Here is a 12,101-nt window from a genome sequence, read left to right as displayed (position 1 = left end):
ACGTGATTAGAATACACAGAAAAATAGTCATAAGTAGCTGGATACTAGAATACAAGTTCTAATAAGCATAGAGAATAACCACACAATTCCACTTTCTCCATCCCACTATAAATGGCTAGAAAACTAGAATTTAAGAAAATATATATTAACAAATTTCAGACAGAAGAAAACAGCCAGCACAGGATTGGGATTCCTGAAAGAAGGGAAACAAACAGGGTAAGCTTTATAATTGCCTGAGTTTACTACTTGGAACCAGGTTTCAGACCACAGCACAGGAAACTGAAATAAAGCCTGGAGTAGGAGCAATGAGTTGAAAAGACAGTTATCTGAGCTCAAGGAGATCAAGTAGGTGAGATTTTACAGAGCAGAGTAGTGAAGTGGTTGAAATAAGCTGAAAAGAGCTTGGACGTCTACACAAGGATCTCCTTAAGGCTTTGGCTGATCTGTCCATTTGTGGGGAATAAATTTCCCTGAGTCTAGGAAAAGAGCCACTAAAAAATAGTGATAAAGCAGTAGATTGAACAATTCCCAGAGTTCAAATATAGGTAGCAATAGTTTTATTCCAAACAACCAGAGTGAAAAGAACTTGAAATACACAAGGCAAAAGGTAGAGTTCTTAGAAAGATCACATTACACAGTAGAACTGGATGAGCTTCATAGAAAAAGCTGCTCTGGACCTGCCATAACAAAACTTAAAAGTAAGTTTCAAAGGTATCATATTTATCAAAGAGTACTTACCTATATGCTAGAATAAAATCCAACACTCTTTAAAAGACGATAACAAAATCCAGCACTCAGCAATGTAAAATACATCGTCTCCAGCATATAAACCAAAATTACCAGGTATGCAAAGAAGCAAGAAAATATGACTAGGAGAAAAAAACAATAAACAGATCCAAAAATAACAGACATGATGGAATTAATAGACCATGACCTTAAAAGAGCTCTTATAAAACTTTTAAATATGCTCAAGGATGTGAAGAACAACATAAACATACTGAGATGAGGAATTAAAAATATATGGAGGGGCTGGCCCCGTGGCCGAGTGGTTAAGTTCGTGCACTCCGCTGCAGGCGGCCCAGTGTTTCGTTAGTTCGAATCCTGGGCGCGGACATGGCACTGCTCATCAGACCACGCTGAGGCAGCGTCCCACATGCCACAACTAGAAGAACCCACAACGAAGAATACACAACTATGTACCGGGGGGCTTTGGGGAGAAAAAAAAGGAAAAAAATAAAATCTTAAAAAAAAAATATATGGAACATCTAGATGTAAAAAATTTAATATCTGAAGTGAAAAATACACTGGTTGGAAATAAGAATAAATTACACACAGGAAAAGAAAATTTCAGTGAACTTCAAGACATAGAAATAGAATTATCCAAAAAGAAGCACAAAGAAAAATTACAATAAAAAGATAAACAGAGTATCAGTAAGCTTTGTGACAATATAAGTTAGTATAACACATGTGTAATTGGAGTCCAAAAAAAAAAAAGAGGACAGGAAAAGAGCTCTAAAGATTTAAAGATATAACAGGTAAAACCTTTTTTTCAAATTTGTTGACTGCTATAAGCCTATAGATCCAAGATTCTCAATCAACCTCAAGCTAAATAAAAACACAGATGATAAATGGGATAGATAGATCCACACCAATACACACTATAATCAAATTTATGAAAACCAGTCATAAGGAGAAAATTTTTAAAGGAGCCAGAGGAAAATGCACATTATATAAAGAACAAAAATAAGAATTACAGTATACTTCTTAATGGAAAACATACAAATAAGAAGACGATAGAACGTTATAAAGTTCTAGATACAATAGAATGGTAGATAGAATGACATGAAAGTGTTGGGAGGGAAAAAAAAAACCTACTAACCTGGAACTCTATGCTCAACAAAAATCCCTCTCAAAAACGAAGGAAAAAATTGGCAAACAAAAACCAAGGGATTCATTGACAGAATTGTCTGATAAGAAACTTTAAAAGAAATTTTCTAGGCAGAAGTATAATAATACCAGGCAAAAAGTTGGAAATGATAAACATAGAAGAATTTTTCTCAATTTTTAATTTCTTAAAAAGATATCTGGTGTTTAAAGCAATGATAATAACAATATGTCTTGGAGTTGATAGGATTTGAAGAAATAAAATGAAGGACAATAACACAAAAGATAGGAGGGAGAAATTGAACAATAGTATTATGAGGTTCTTACACTATATGCGAAGTAGTATAATGTTATTTGAATGTAAATTGAGATACGTTAAACTCCAGAGAAACTACAAAAAAAAAAAAAAAACCAAGCAGAATAGCTAACAAGCCAATACTAGAGATAAAAAGGGGAAACATAAAAAGTACTCAAGAGCCAGCCCTGATGGCCTAGTGGTTAGAGTTGGGCACTCACTGCTTCAGCAGCCTCGGTTCACTTCCCAGTCATGGAACCACATCACCTGTCTGCCAGTTGCCATGCTGTGGTGGTGGCTCATGTAGAAGAACTAGAACGACTTACAACCAGCATATACAACCGTGTACTGGGGCATTGAGGGGAACAAAAAATAAATAGATAAAAATAAAAATAAAAAGTGCTCAATCCAAAAGAATTCAGGAAAGGAGGAACAAAGGAAAAAAGAACAGATGGGAAAAGTGGAAAACAAATGGTTAGAGGATAAATTTAAACCAAATCATATCAATGATTACATTAATTGTAAATGGCCTAACCACTCAAATTAAAAGGTATAGATTGTCAGATTGAGTTTTAAAAAGAAATCAAGATGCTACCATATATTGTCTAAATGAATATCCAAACTAAGTAAAGTTCACAGACTTTGTTTTCCCAGCATTCTTGACATTTCCTCAGGTTACTGGATGAATAAATAAGCTTTCAAGTTGAAATACAAGAATTGTGAAGGAAAAGGAGCTTTAAACTGTTAATGAAAGATGAAGGGCACACGAAATTCACTCTCTAAATTGTTAAGTAAATGATTATTCTACATGGATATACATGCATTCAATAAGGAGAATAGAGAAAAGTTGAAAAGGAACAATTTGAGGCTTATGAAAAAATCTAAGTAAATAGAATAATACAGTATGCTAAAGATAGGTATAAAGGTTATTTTTAAATGTCTATGGAAACATAATATATATGTAGAAAAGTATAATTTGAGGTAATTTTTAATCAGTTTTCATGTGAAACATAATTATTATAGGATGAAATTACTTTCATTTTAAAGGAATTAAATAATACACGAACTCTATGAAATGACAGATAGAATATGAGCTGATAAGAAAATACATTAAAAGGAAAAGAAAGTTCAGGGACTAATGTCAAAACTTAAGGAAACTACTTCTGGTTTCTGGTTCCTCATGTAAGGGTCTTGGAAGTCACCACTCTGTCTTAATGACACGTAAAAAGCTGAGCAGCCTGAAAAATTAACAACTCTTCTTGGATCCACAAGAGAGGGAAGAACACAAGGCAAACCACTTCCCCCAAGACTGGAGCACAGACAAGTAACTACGGGGAATCACTGTTTACATGAGCAGAGACTCACGCATGAGCCGAAATTGCCCTGGGAATCAGTGCCTGGGCAGGAAAACCTGAACAGGAGGCTCAGGGTGGACAAGTCTAGGAGTGAAAAACTGCAGGGGAACCCAGTCATAGGAGGACCCCCACACTTTTGTGTGTTTTATCACCAGGAACTAGATGAGGGGCTCACAGTGTATATTGGAGAAAAACCCCTTCATGCTTATTGCAGGGAGAGAGGAGATAGAACCATTGTGAAATATGCCACAACACTCTTCTTCACAAGACCTGCCTTCGGAAGAAACTAGGTAAACAGAGCCTAACCTGCCGGCAGTCTTATCAGAGCCTCACTGACTTGATAATGTGTACATCCTCTTTCTTTTAGAAAAGAAGGGACTTCCAGATGACACGGTCACTTTTCCCTTCAGTTTTGTTTGTTTTAGATATGCGTTTTTTTTTTTGGTGAGGAAGATCGGCCCTGAGCTAACATCTGTTACCAATCTTCCCCCTTTTTTTTTTCTCCCCAAAGCCCCAGTACATAGTTGTAAGTCCTTCTAGTTCTTCTATGCATGATGCCACCACAGCATGGCTTGATGAGCGGTGTGTAGGTCTGCACCCAGGATCCGAACTGGCAAACCTGGGCAGCAGAAGCAGAGGGCACAAACTCAACCACTATGCCACCAGACTGGCCCCTCCCTTCAGTTTTTATAACTTTCACTAATCTAATCAATTCTTCACTGTTGGTCAAAAGTACTGCTATGGTCTGAATGTGTCCCGCCAAAATTCACATGCTCTCACCCTAATGCCCGATGTAGAGGTGTTAGGAGGTGGGGCCTTTGAGAGGTGCTTAGGTCTCGAGGGTGGGGCCCTGGTGAATGGGATTAATGCTTCTGTAAAAAGATCCCACAGTGACCCCTGGCCCCTCGCTGGTAAGGAGAAGTCTGTAATCTGGAACAGGGCCCTCACCAACGACCATGCTGGCACCGTGACCGCAGACTTCTAGCCTCCAGAACTGTGAGAAATAAATTTCTGTTGTCTATAAGATATCAGTCTATGGTATTTTGTTACAGAAGCCAGAACAAACTAAGATAAGCATATTTGATAAAATCATTTCCCTCATCGCTTCCCATGTTTCCTGGCAGATAAAACCAATGCTTAGCAGTTAGGCAGACAGATATTCACAGAACTGAAAGTCATCGCCATTATTGAAATAGTCATCTCATCTGAGGATCCATGCTTTTTAGTCTAAGCAGTCAGAAATAAGAACTATGATGAAAATTGTGTCGGTCCTAAGATGCTATTTTTATTATTATAGTAATAGTTTATTATCAGATAAGTTATCATACTTGAAACTTCTGAGTGTTTTTAGACCTTAATAGACTGCTAAAAGCTGAAAGACATTTTCATTTAAAAGTAACAATACACTCTATTCTTCTGAAATAGTGTTTGCCACAATTGTAATTATATATTTTATTTGATTAACTATTTGTTTAATAATTATAACTCCTAGAGAGTAAGATTACTAAAGGTATGGCACACAAATTTTGGGGTTTTTTACTCCAATAATACCCAGACTATGCGTAGAACATAATATGTGTTCAAAATATTTATTCAGTGGATTACAGATTAATAGAGTCTATAATCACTGTCTCTGCTCTGACGGTATTTTCTTCTCTCTAAAGCAGCCATGGACAGGAGCAAGGCGGAGATGGAAGATAGAATGCACAACAGGTTTAGGTATCTGTGTCACATGCTTCGTCCTTGGAACCATAGGTCAGTCATCTTTAACCAAAGCACATCTACTGGGGCAGGGAAAGGTTAGCATCGTGTTTGGGTTTCCCCTAGAAGCCAACTCCAAGACAAAGTTTCAAATGCAAATGGTTTATTTGGAAGGTGATCTTAAGTGATGAGGTTGGATAGGAAGGGAAGGCAGCCAACAAGTGGTAACTAATTGAGCAAGTCACCACTATTGGTAACTGAAGCCTAATTCTACCAGGAACTCTGGTTACCCCATCTGAGAGAGATGGGAAGCTTATACTCCGACTCCCAACAGTCATTGATTGAGACACACTCTTAAAAGGGGTTAATTCTCCAGCACTCTGTCCTGCCAGACAAATAGAAGAAACTCTGGAGACTAGAGGAAGCCCCTCAGGCAGAGATATAAATGCTGGCACTTGCAAGTTGGGCCATCCTGCACTGAGATGGTAAAAGACAAGGAGACATAAGCTGGGCACCAATAGCATCTGCTATAGGTGGCCCCCTCAAAGCAAAAATGGGATATAATTGCCTCAGTGAGGAGAATGGAGCCTGGGCAGCAAATCAACAAGTGAGAAATCATATGCATCTCTACCCTAAACACCTGAATCTGACCTTTGGTATCAGGGTATAAAGCAACACTAATTCCATTTTTCCTTGGGGGAAACCATGACATAATCATTGACCTGAATGCATATGTTCTTTGACTAAAGAGTGGTGTTCTCTTGAGTAATGTAAGTGGTATTTGAGCCGTCTCTGAGGACTGTTGCATTTTATTGGGGGAAGGTGTGATAAGGGGCAGAACTTGTATCTCTTCTCTAAGGAATTAGACATCATTGCATTCCCATGATCAGTCTCAAGGAGGTGGGTCCCAAAAAGAATACGAGGACTTGAAAGTCTGCCTTTAAATTAATCAAGGGCTCAAGAGTCACCTTTCTGAAACTAAGAGCAGTAGGCCATGGACTCAGAGGAGGACTGGCATGCTCCAGGGCACTCAGTGAAATGGAAAACCCCTCTGTGGGCCAAGGGCTAAACTAAGAATTAGTCCTATAACGACAAAAGTAATAGCTAATTCGTTTTAGTGTTTTCTATGCATCAGATGCAATAATGCATTGTTATATTTAATACTCTCTAAATCTTTTTAAGGTAAGCATTAATTTTACTCCCATTTACACTGGTTTTCTATAACTGTGGTAACAAATTACCACAAACTTAGCCACTTAAAACAGCAAAAGTTTATCCTCTTCCAGATCTGTAGTTCAGATTATTTAGGGAGAATCTGTTTCCTTGTTCATTCACGTTGCTGGCAGAAATCAGTTCCTTGTAGTTGTAGGACTGATATCCCTTTTCCTCAGCTCTCAGCTAAGGGCAGTTCCTAGCTTCTAGAGGCCACACATTCCTTGGCATGTGGCCATCCTCTTCCATATGCAAAGCCAGCAACGTGGTCAAGTTCTGCTCATTTCTTGAATCTCTCTTGCCTTTTCTTCTGTTGAACCTTTCTCACTGACTTCCATGTTCCTCCTCCACTTTTAAGGTCCATGTGATTACACTGGATCCATCCAGATAATCCAGGATAATTTCCCTATTTTTAAGTCCATAACTGCAATTCCATCTGCAAAGTTTCTTTTGCTATTTAACATAACATATTCACAGCTTACAGAGATGAAGGCATGGACATCTATGGGGGAGGGGCAGCATTATTCTGCTTACTACAGTCCATGCTCTGGCTCCCAAAGATTCATGACTGGCCCACATGAAAAATATCTGGTGTGGACTGAGTTGTAATTATCTTTATATCCCAAGAGCCTGGAACATTCGTGACACTCAAGCAATTAATAAGTAAGTGAACGATAGTTTTAAATTCTTGCTATGAGTATTGTCCTCCATGAACCAATCTTCTTTTACCTTCTTAGTAGTATTTGAAAGATTAACACATTGACTCACTGGTATTTATGTGTGAATTAATCAGATTGCTTCTTTTTACATTAGGTGTCCAGGCACTGAAGGGCAATAGAAGATCAAAAAGAAAGGGCACTAAAATGGAATCTGGCATGAAGGAAAACTACAGCCTTGCTGAATTTTCCAAAGGCCTCCTAGAAATAAAACTGGAGCGTTTTTAAATCAGTGCAGCTTCAATCTGTGGAAACTATACCATTTTAGTAAAACCTTACTCCATCTCCAGGGATACAGAAGGGGAACATAAAATTCTTCTTTTGTCTCCTATGATTCTTTCATATTCTCAGTCACTCAATCTGAAACCAGGTTCTGTTGATTTTACTGCCAGAAGTCTGCTGAATCGGTCCCCTTTCTATTCCCATTATCATTCTGCTAATTGAAGTAATCTCACTTGGATTTGTAAAACAGTCTCATAATTTGCAGGTTTGCCCCAAATCTCCTTGTGTCTAATCTGATCCCCTACACTCTTTTTCTAAATTATTGATCTAATTATGTCATTCTCCTGCTGAAAATCTTTCAATACTTCTGCAATTCCTTTAGCATGTAATTCAAGGCCCTTCCAACCTCATCTTGACTCCACTTGGAGTTCAGGCTTTAGACACTAATAGACCTGGTCCAAAAATCCAACCCCACTACTTATTGGCTAGAAGATATCAGGCAAGTCACTTAACATCTCTAAATGTAACTTCCTCATTTATATATATGATATAGTAGAGGATTTTACCAAGAGTTTGGGATATATGTCAAGCTCCTGGCACCTAGAAAATGCTTAGTAAGTTGTAGTTATCATAGTAACCTTTACAGTTTCTTCCCCCTACACCACTCACTATGCACCTCATACTCTAGCTGAACTGGACTGACACTTGGGGTACTCAGAAAAAACCACTTACTCTTATGCCTCCAACCTCTTGTTCATGCCACTTCTTTCATTCTAAAATCTTTCTACCCATATTTTAAACCTGACACAATTCTGTTCATCCTGTGAGACAAAGAAGTTTGTCATCTCTCTGAAGTTTGCCATCTCTCTGAAGACATCCTGATCATACTTGGTCCTCGGGACCAATTACTTCTACCCCCATTCTTTTATTGCACATCTTTCAAACCATTGGCACTTATCACTTGTGTCAAAATTTACTGTGTGAGTGAGTTTCTTCTCACCAGAGGGTGAGTTTCCTGAGGCCAGGCCTTGTGTCTCACTCATTATAGTTTCATCACCCCCAAGTGCAATGCTGGACTTGTGGTCAGTGCTCAGCCCACACTTGTGGAATTGGTTGATATAATGGTACCTAAAGACAGACTGTAGATGCTGGTCTGTGATACTTCTCTCACGGCCTAAAAAACCCATCTAGTCACAGTTCGTAGTATTTATTATTACTATTATTACAAATGTTATCTTGGATTCTCTTTCTTAAAGTACAATACACTAAATATTCACCAATTATGACTTTCCTAGAGCTTTCGACATAAGTGAATTCAATATTTTATTCATATTTTCTTCCCCAAACCAAATGCTCACATTAAAAATGTATATGTAAGTAAATATGAATAGTGGCATTCTTGTGAACAATCCTGTGATAAAAGGAAGTTAGATGGCAGAAGGATTTTGGTCAGAAAACACATTTTACAAGTATGCTTCTGAGGGGTTATTTTAAACAACACTGAGGGGAAAAAATTATTTCAAACGGATGAAAAATACCACTCCACTGTCCCTCTAATGGATGTACTTTAAAGAAAGCCAAGGGGAATTTTAAACTCCACATACATTTTAAGAACATTCAAATGAATATCTGTGACTAATCTCAAGTGCATTTGAATAAAAAATAGAACAATTTTGATGTTCCAAGTTGAATTATTAAGTAAAAATATTCAGTTATCAGATAGTTAATTAAGTGGAACTGACTGTATTCATTAAAATATTTGTTCCAAACAAATGTATTTAACATTCAGATATTATGCAGAATAGGTGACAATTGCATATCTCCATGGAGATCAATAATGGGATTCAGATCATTGTGTAAAGAGTCTGCAAGTTTAATGCAGAGAGAATGTCATTATTATTTCTCTCTTAATGATGGTCATTATGCGCAAACACTGATTGAATTCCATTTGTTACCTGCATTTGAGCTGAGAGGAATAATTACAATTTAAGTGTCTCCATTAAAATTCATAAAAGAATACGAATGCAAAAATTATACTTGAAACTGACAAAATATACTTTGAGGATATAAATTGTGTTTTCTGATAGGTCTCTTAAAAGTATTAAAAATAGCTTCATTTTAATAAGATGACATATAAAGATCTTGTGTTATCCTCACCTTTATGTTAATTTCAATGCCACAATACATGACTAATAATAAAAAGTAAAGAAATTAACTTTTAAAAAGTAAAATCAATTAAACAATATGCCAGTTATCACCCATACTTTTGAGGATTGGATCATAGTCATCTTTTTTTTAAAAGTATTTTTAATTGCTGTGTGATATTAAAATTATGTTCTATCATTCCATATATTGGTGATATCTTTCTACCACCTACACTTTTGGTAGCTAATAGATCCAAGGTTTGGACTGCTATAAATTAAATGTGCTGTGTTCTCTTTCATTTATTTATCATGTATTTCTCTGACCTGTTGTGCAATTCTCAGCATCTATAATTTTAGGTGCAAATAGTTACCACTTTATGGGTCACGCCAGCCCATAGTTTTCAGTTGGTTAATTTGCATTTTTCCCAGAGTGAAGTGAAATATACTAAGATTCCATATGGGATGCCACTGAGCCTTAAAAGTCTTGCCTTTTAGTGGCCTAAATGAGCTCTTTAAGTCTGATGAGAGAAGGTTGAGTATTTAATGCTACAGAAGCCACAAGAGAAATGATAACAATGAAGTTGTGAGGCATGTGTACTGCTCATCAAGTTTGGAGACGCATCTGAAAGGAGAAATGATGCCTTCTTTCTGTACCAGACACTCTTCTCTAAGTCTACGTCAGAACTCCAAATTGCAGTGTCTTCAATTTAAAGTGTTTACATTACAAAATTATGTTTTTATAATATTAAGCGAGAACATGGAAGTCATAGGATTTTTGCAAGAGGAAGGTAATTACATCTCCTCTCATCCACCTTCATATTTTGCAGATGAGCAAACCAAGGTCTAGAGATGCTCACAATTAAACATTTTCAAATGTTAGTTCATGGTAAAGAGTGGACCGCTTTTCCATTGACTACAACATTCTTTATAAGTAGTATTGTGGACATTACTATCTGTCAATATATTCATATATATTCATTGTTTTATTTTATTTTGTCATCCACATGTGGAACACGTTTTTTAAATCTGTTCACTTGAATATCATTTTTTGAAGAAATATAAATAAAAATCATATTTGTGGCCATGTTTATGATGGTTAAAATGGCTGTAAATGCAACAAAACTTACCTATGCTACAATCAGAAGCCACAATTTATATTCCTTTAAATGTATGAGCATTTTTAAATTGCCTAATTAAGTATATAATTTTCTTGTTTCTATATTCCCAATCTTGTCAGTCGATCATTTTGAGGTAAAATACAGAGATTAGAATTATGCTGGGCAGTGTCTACTCACTGGCTATAACTCTTGGCATTTTTCCACAATTCTGATTTTCTTGAATCAGGAGAAAAGACAGGAGAATAGTGGGGGCTTATGGAGGAGGATTGACAAGATTTCCATCAAGCATCTGTCCTTGCTGAGATACCTATAACCATTAAAAAAAGGGCGAGGGGATGGGAAGGGACAAAAGGAAGAGAAACAAAGAAAACTGGAAAGAGTGGACTTGAAGATCAGTGACTTCTTGCTGAAATAACAGATAGGACGCAAGCGCTTGCATCGCATCCATCTTTATTTATGCACGTCTTTTAGAGACTAGAACCCTGAGCCAAAAATAACCCACTCTTTACAGACTAAACAAAACATCAAGATAGTATATCTCCCAGCAACTGAACATAAAGACTAGTGGAAAGTATTAGAAATCAGTCTGACACGAATTAGCAATGGTTATGGTACTATCATTTTAAATGGGGGAAAAAAAGAAGAAAAAAAGACCTTTGTCCCTTTTAAAGAAATGAGTATACTTACCTTAAAGAAGTAGAACAATGTTTAACAGGCTAATAGATGAATGTAACCTGAGCTTTTGATTCTATCAGTCCTACTAATAGCAGTTCAGATCAACTGGGATTAAATCATAAGCATAAAAAAAGCATGAGAAAAATAGCTACCAATTGAATTTCTTAACTGGTTATTCTTGATTGAACTCACACTCTGCTGTTTGAACTGCTGTTCCTCAGGTATGCAAATCTCACTGGATGCTTAAGCCGAGTGCTTTCTAAATCAGTGGTAAACTTGCACCAATCATTTTTCCAGCATGTTCAAGCTAATCAGATGCTATCCTTTGTCATGCCTTGTTTCTCAGTTCTCTGACATGGCAAGAGAAGTTCATGGTAACCATAATTTGTCCTTATAATTCTTTTGGACCTATTCAATGCATGCAACAGGAAGTGGACGGTTTCTGGAATGAAGAATCAGGCTTAATTGGTTAAAAAGATTGAAATGGCTAAATTAAAATCAAGTCATATACTTCAGACAGGAAAGGGAAAAGGAGAAAATGTTCTTGTCTGTTGTTATCTTCCAAAGCACTGCATTGAGGAGTGTGAGCTCCAAACATGAGAAATATGCCTTATGTTGATTATCACCCAGTGAAGTAAGAAACCATAAATAATCTAAAGTAAAGGGCATGAACTTCCCCACAAAGTCAAAGCTCCTCTTCATGCAAGGTGAACTGTTAAAAGGAAAAACACGTTCTCAACTGCTGTTCACTTTAGGTAAGCATTGACGTGCCTGTGTCA

Source organism: Equus przewalskii, chromosome 17, assembly GCF_037783145.1.
Source record: "Equus przewalskii isolate Varuska chromosome 17, EquPr2, whole genome shotgun sequence".
Taxonomy (NCBI): Eukaryota; Metazoa; Chordata; class Mammalia; order Perissodactyla; family Equidae; genus Equus; species Equus przewalskii.
This window is presented reverse-complemented; position numbering follows the sequence as displayed.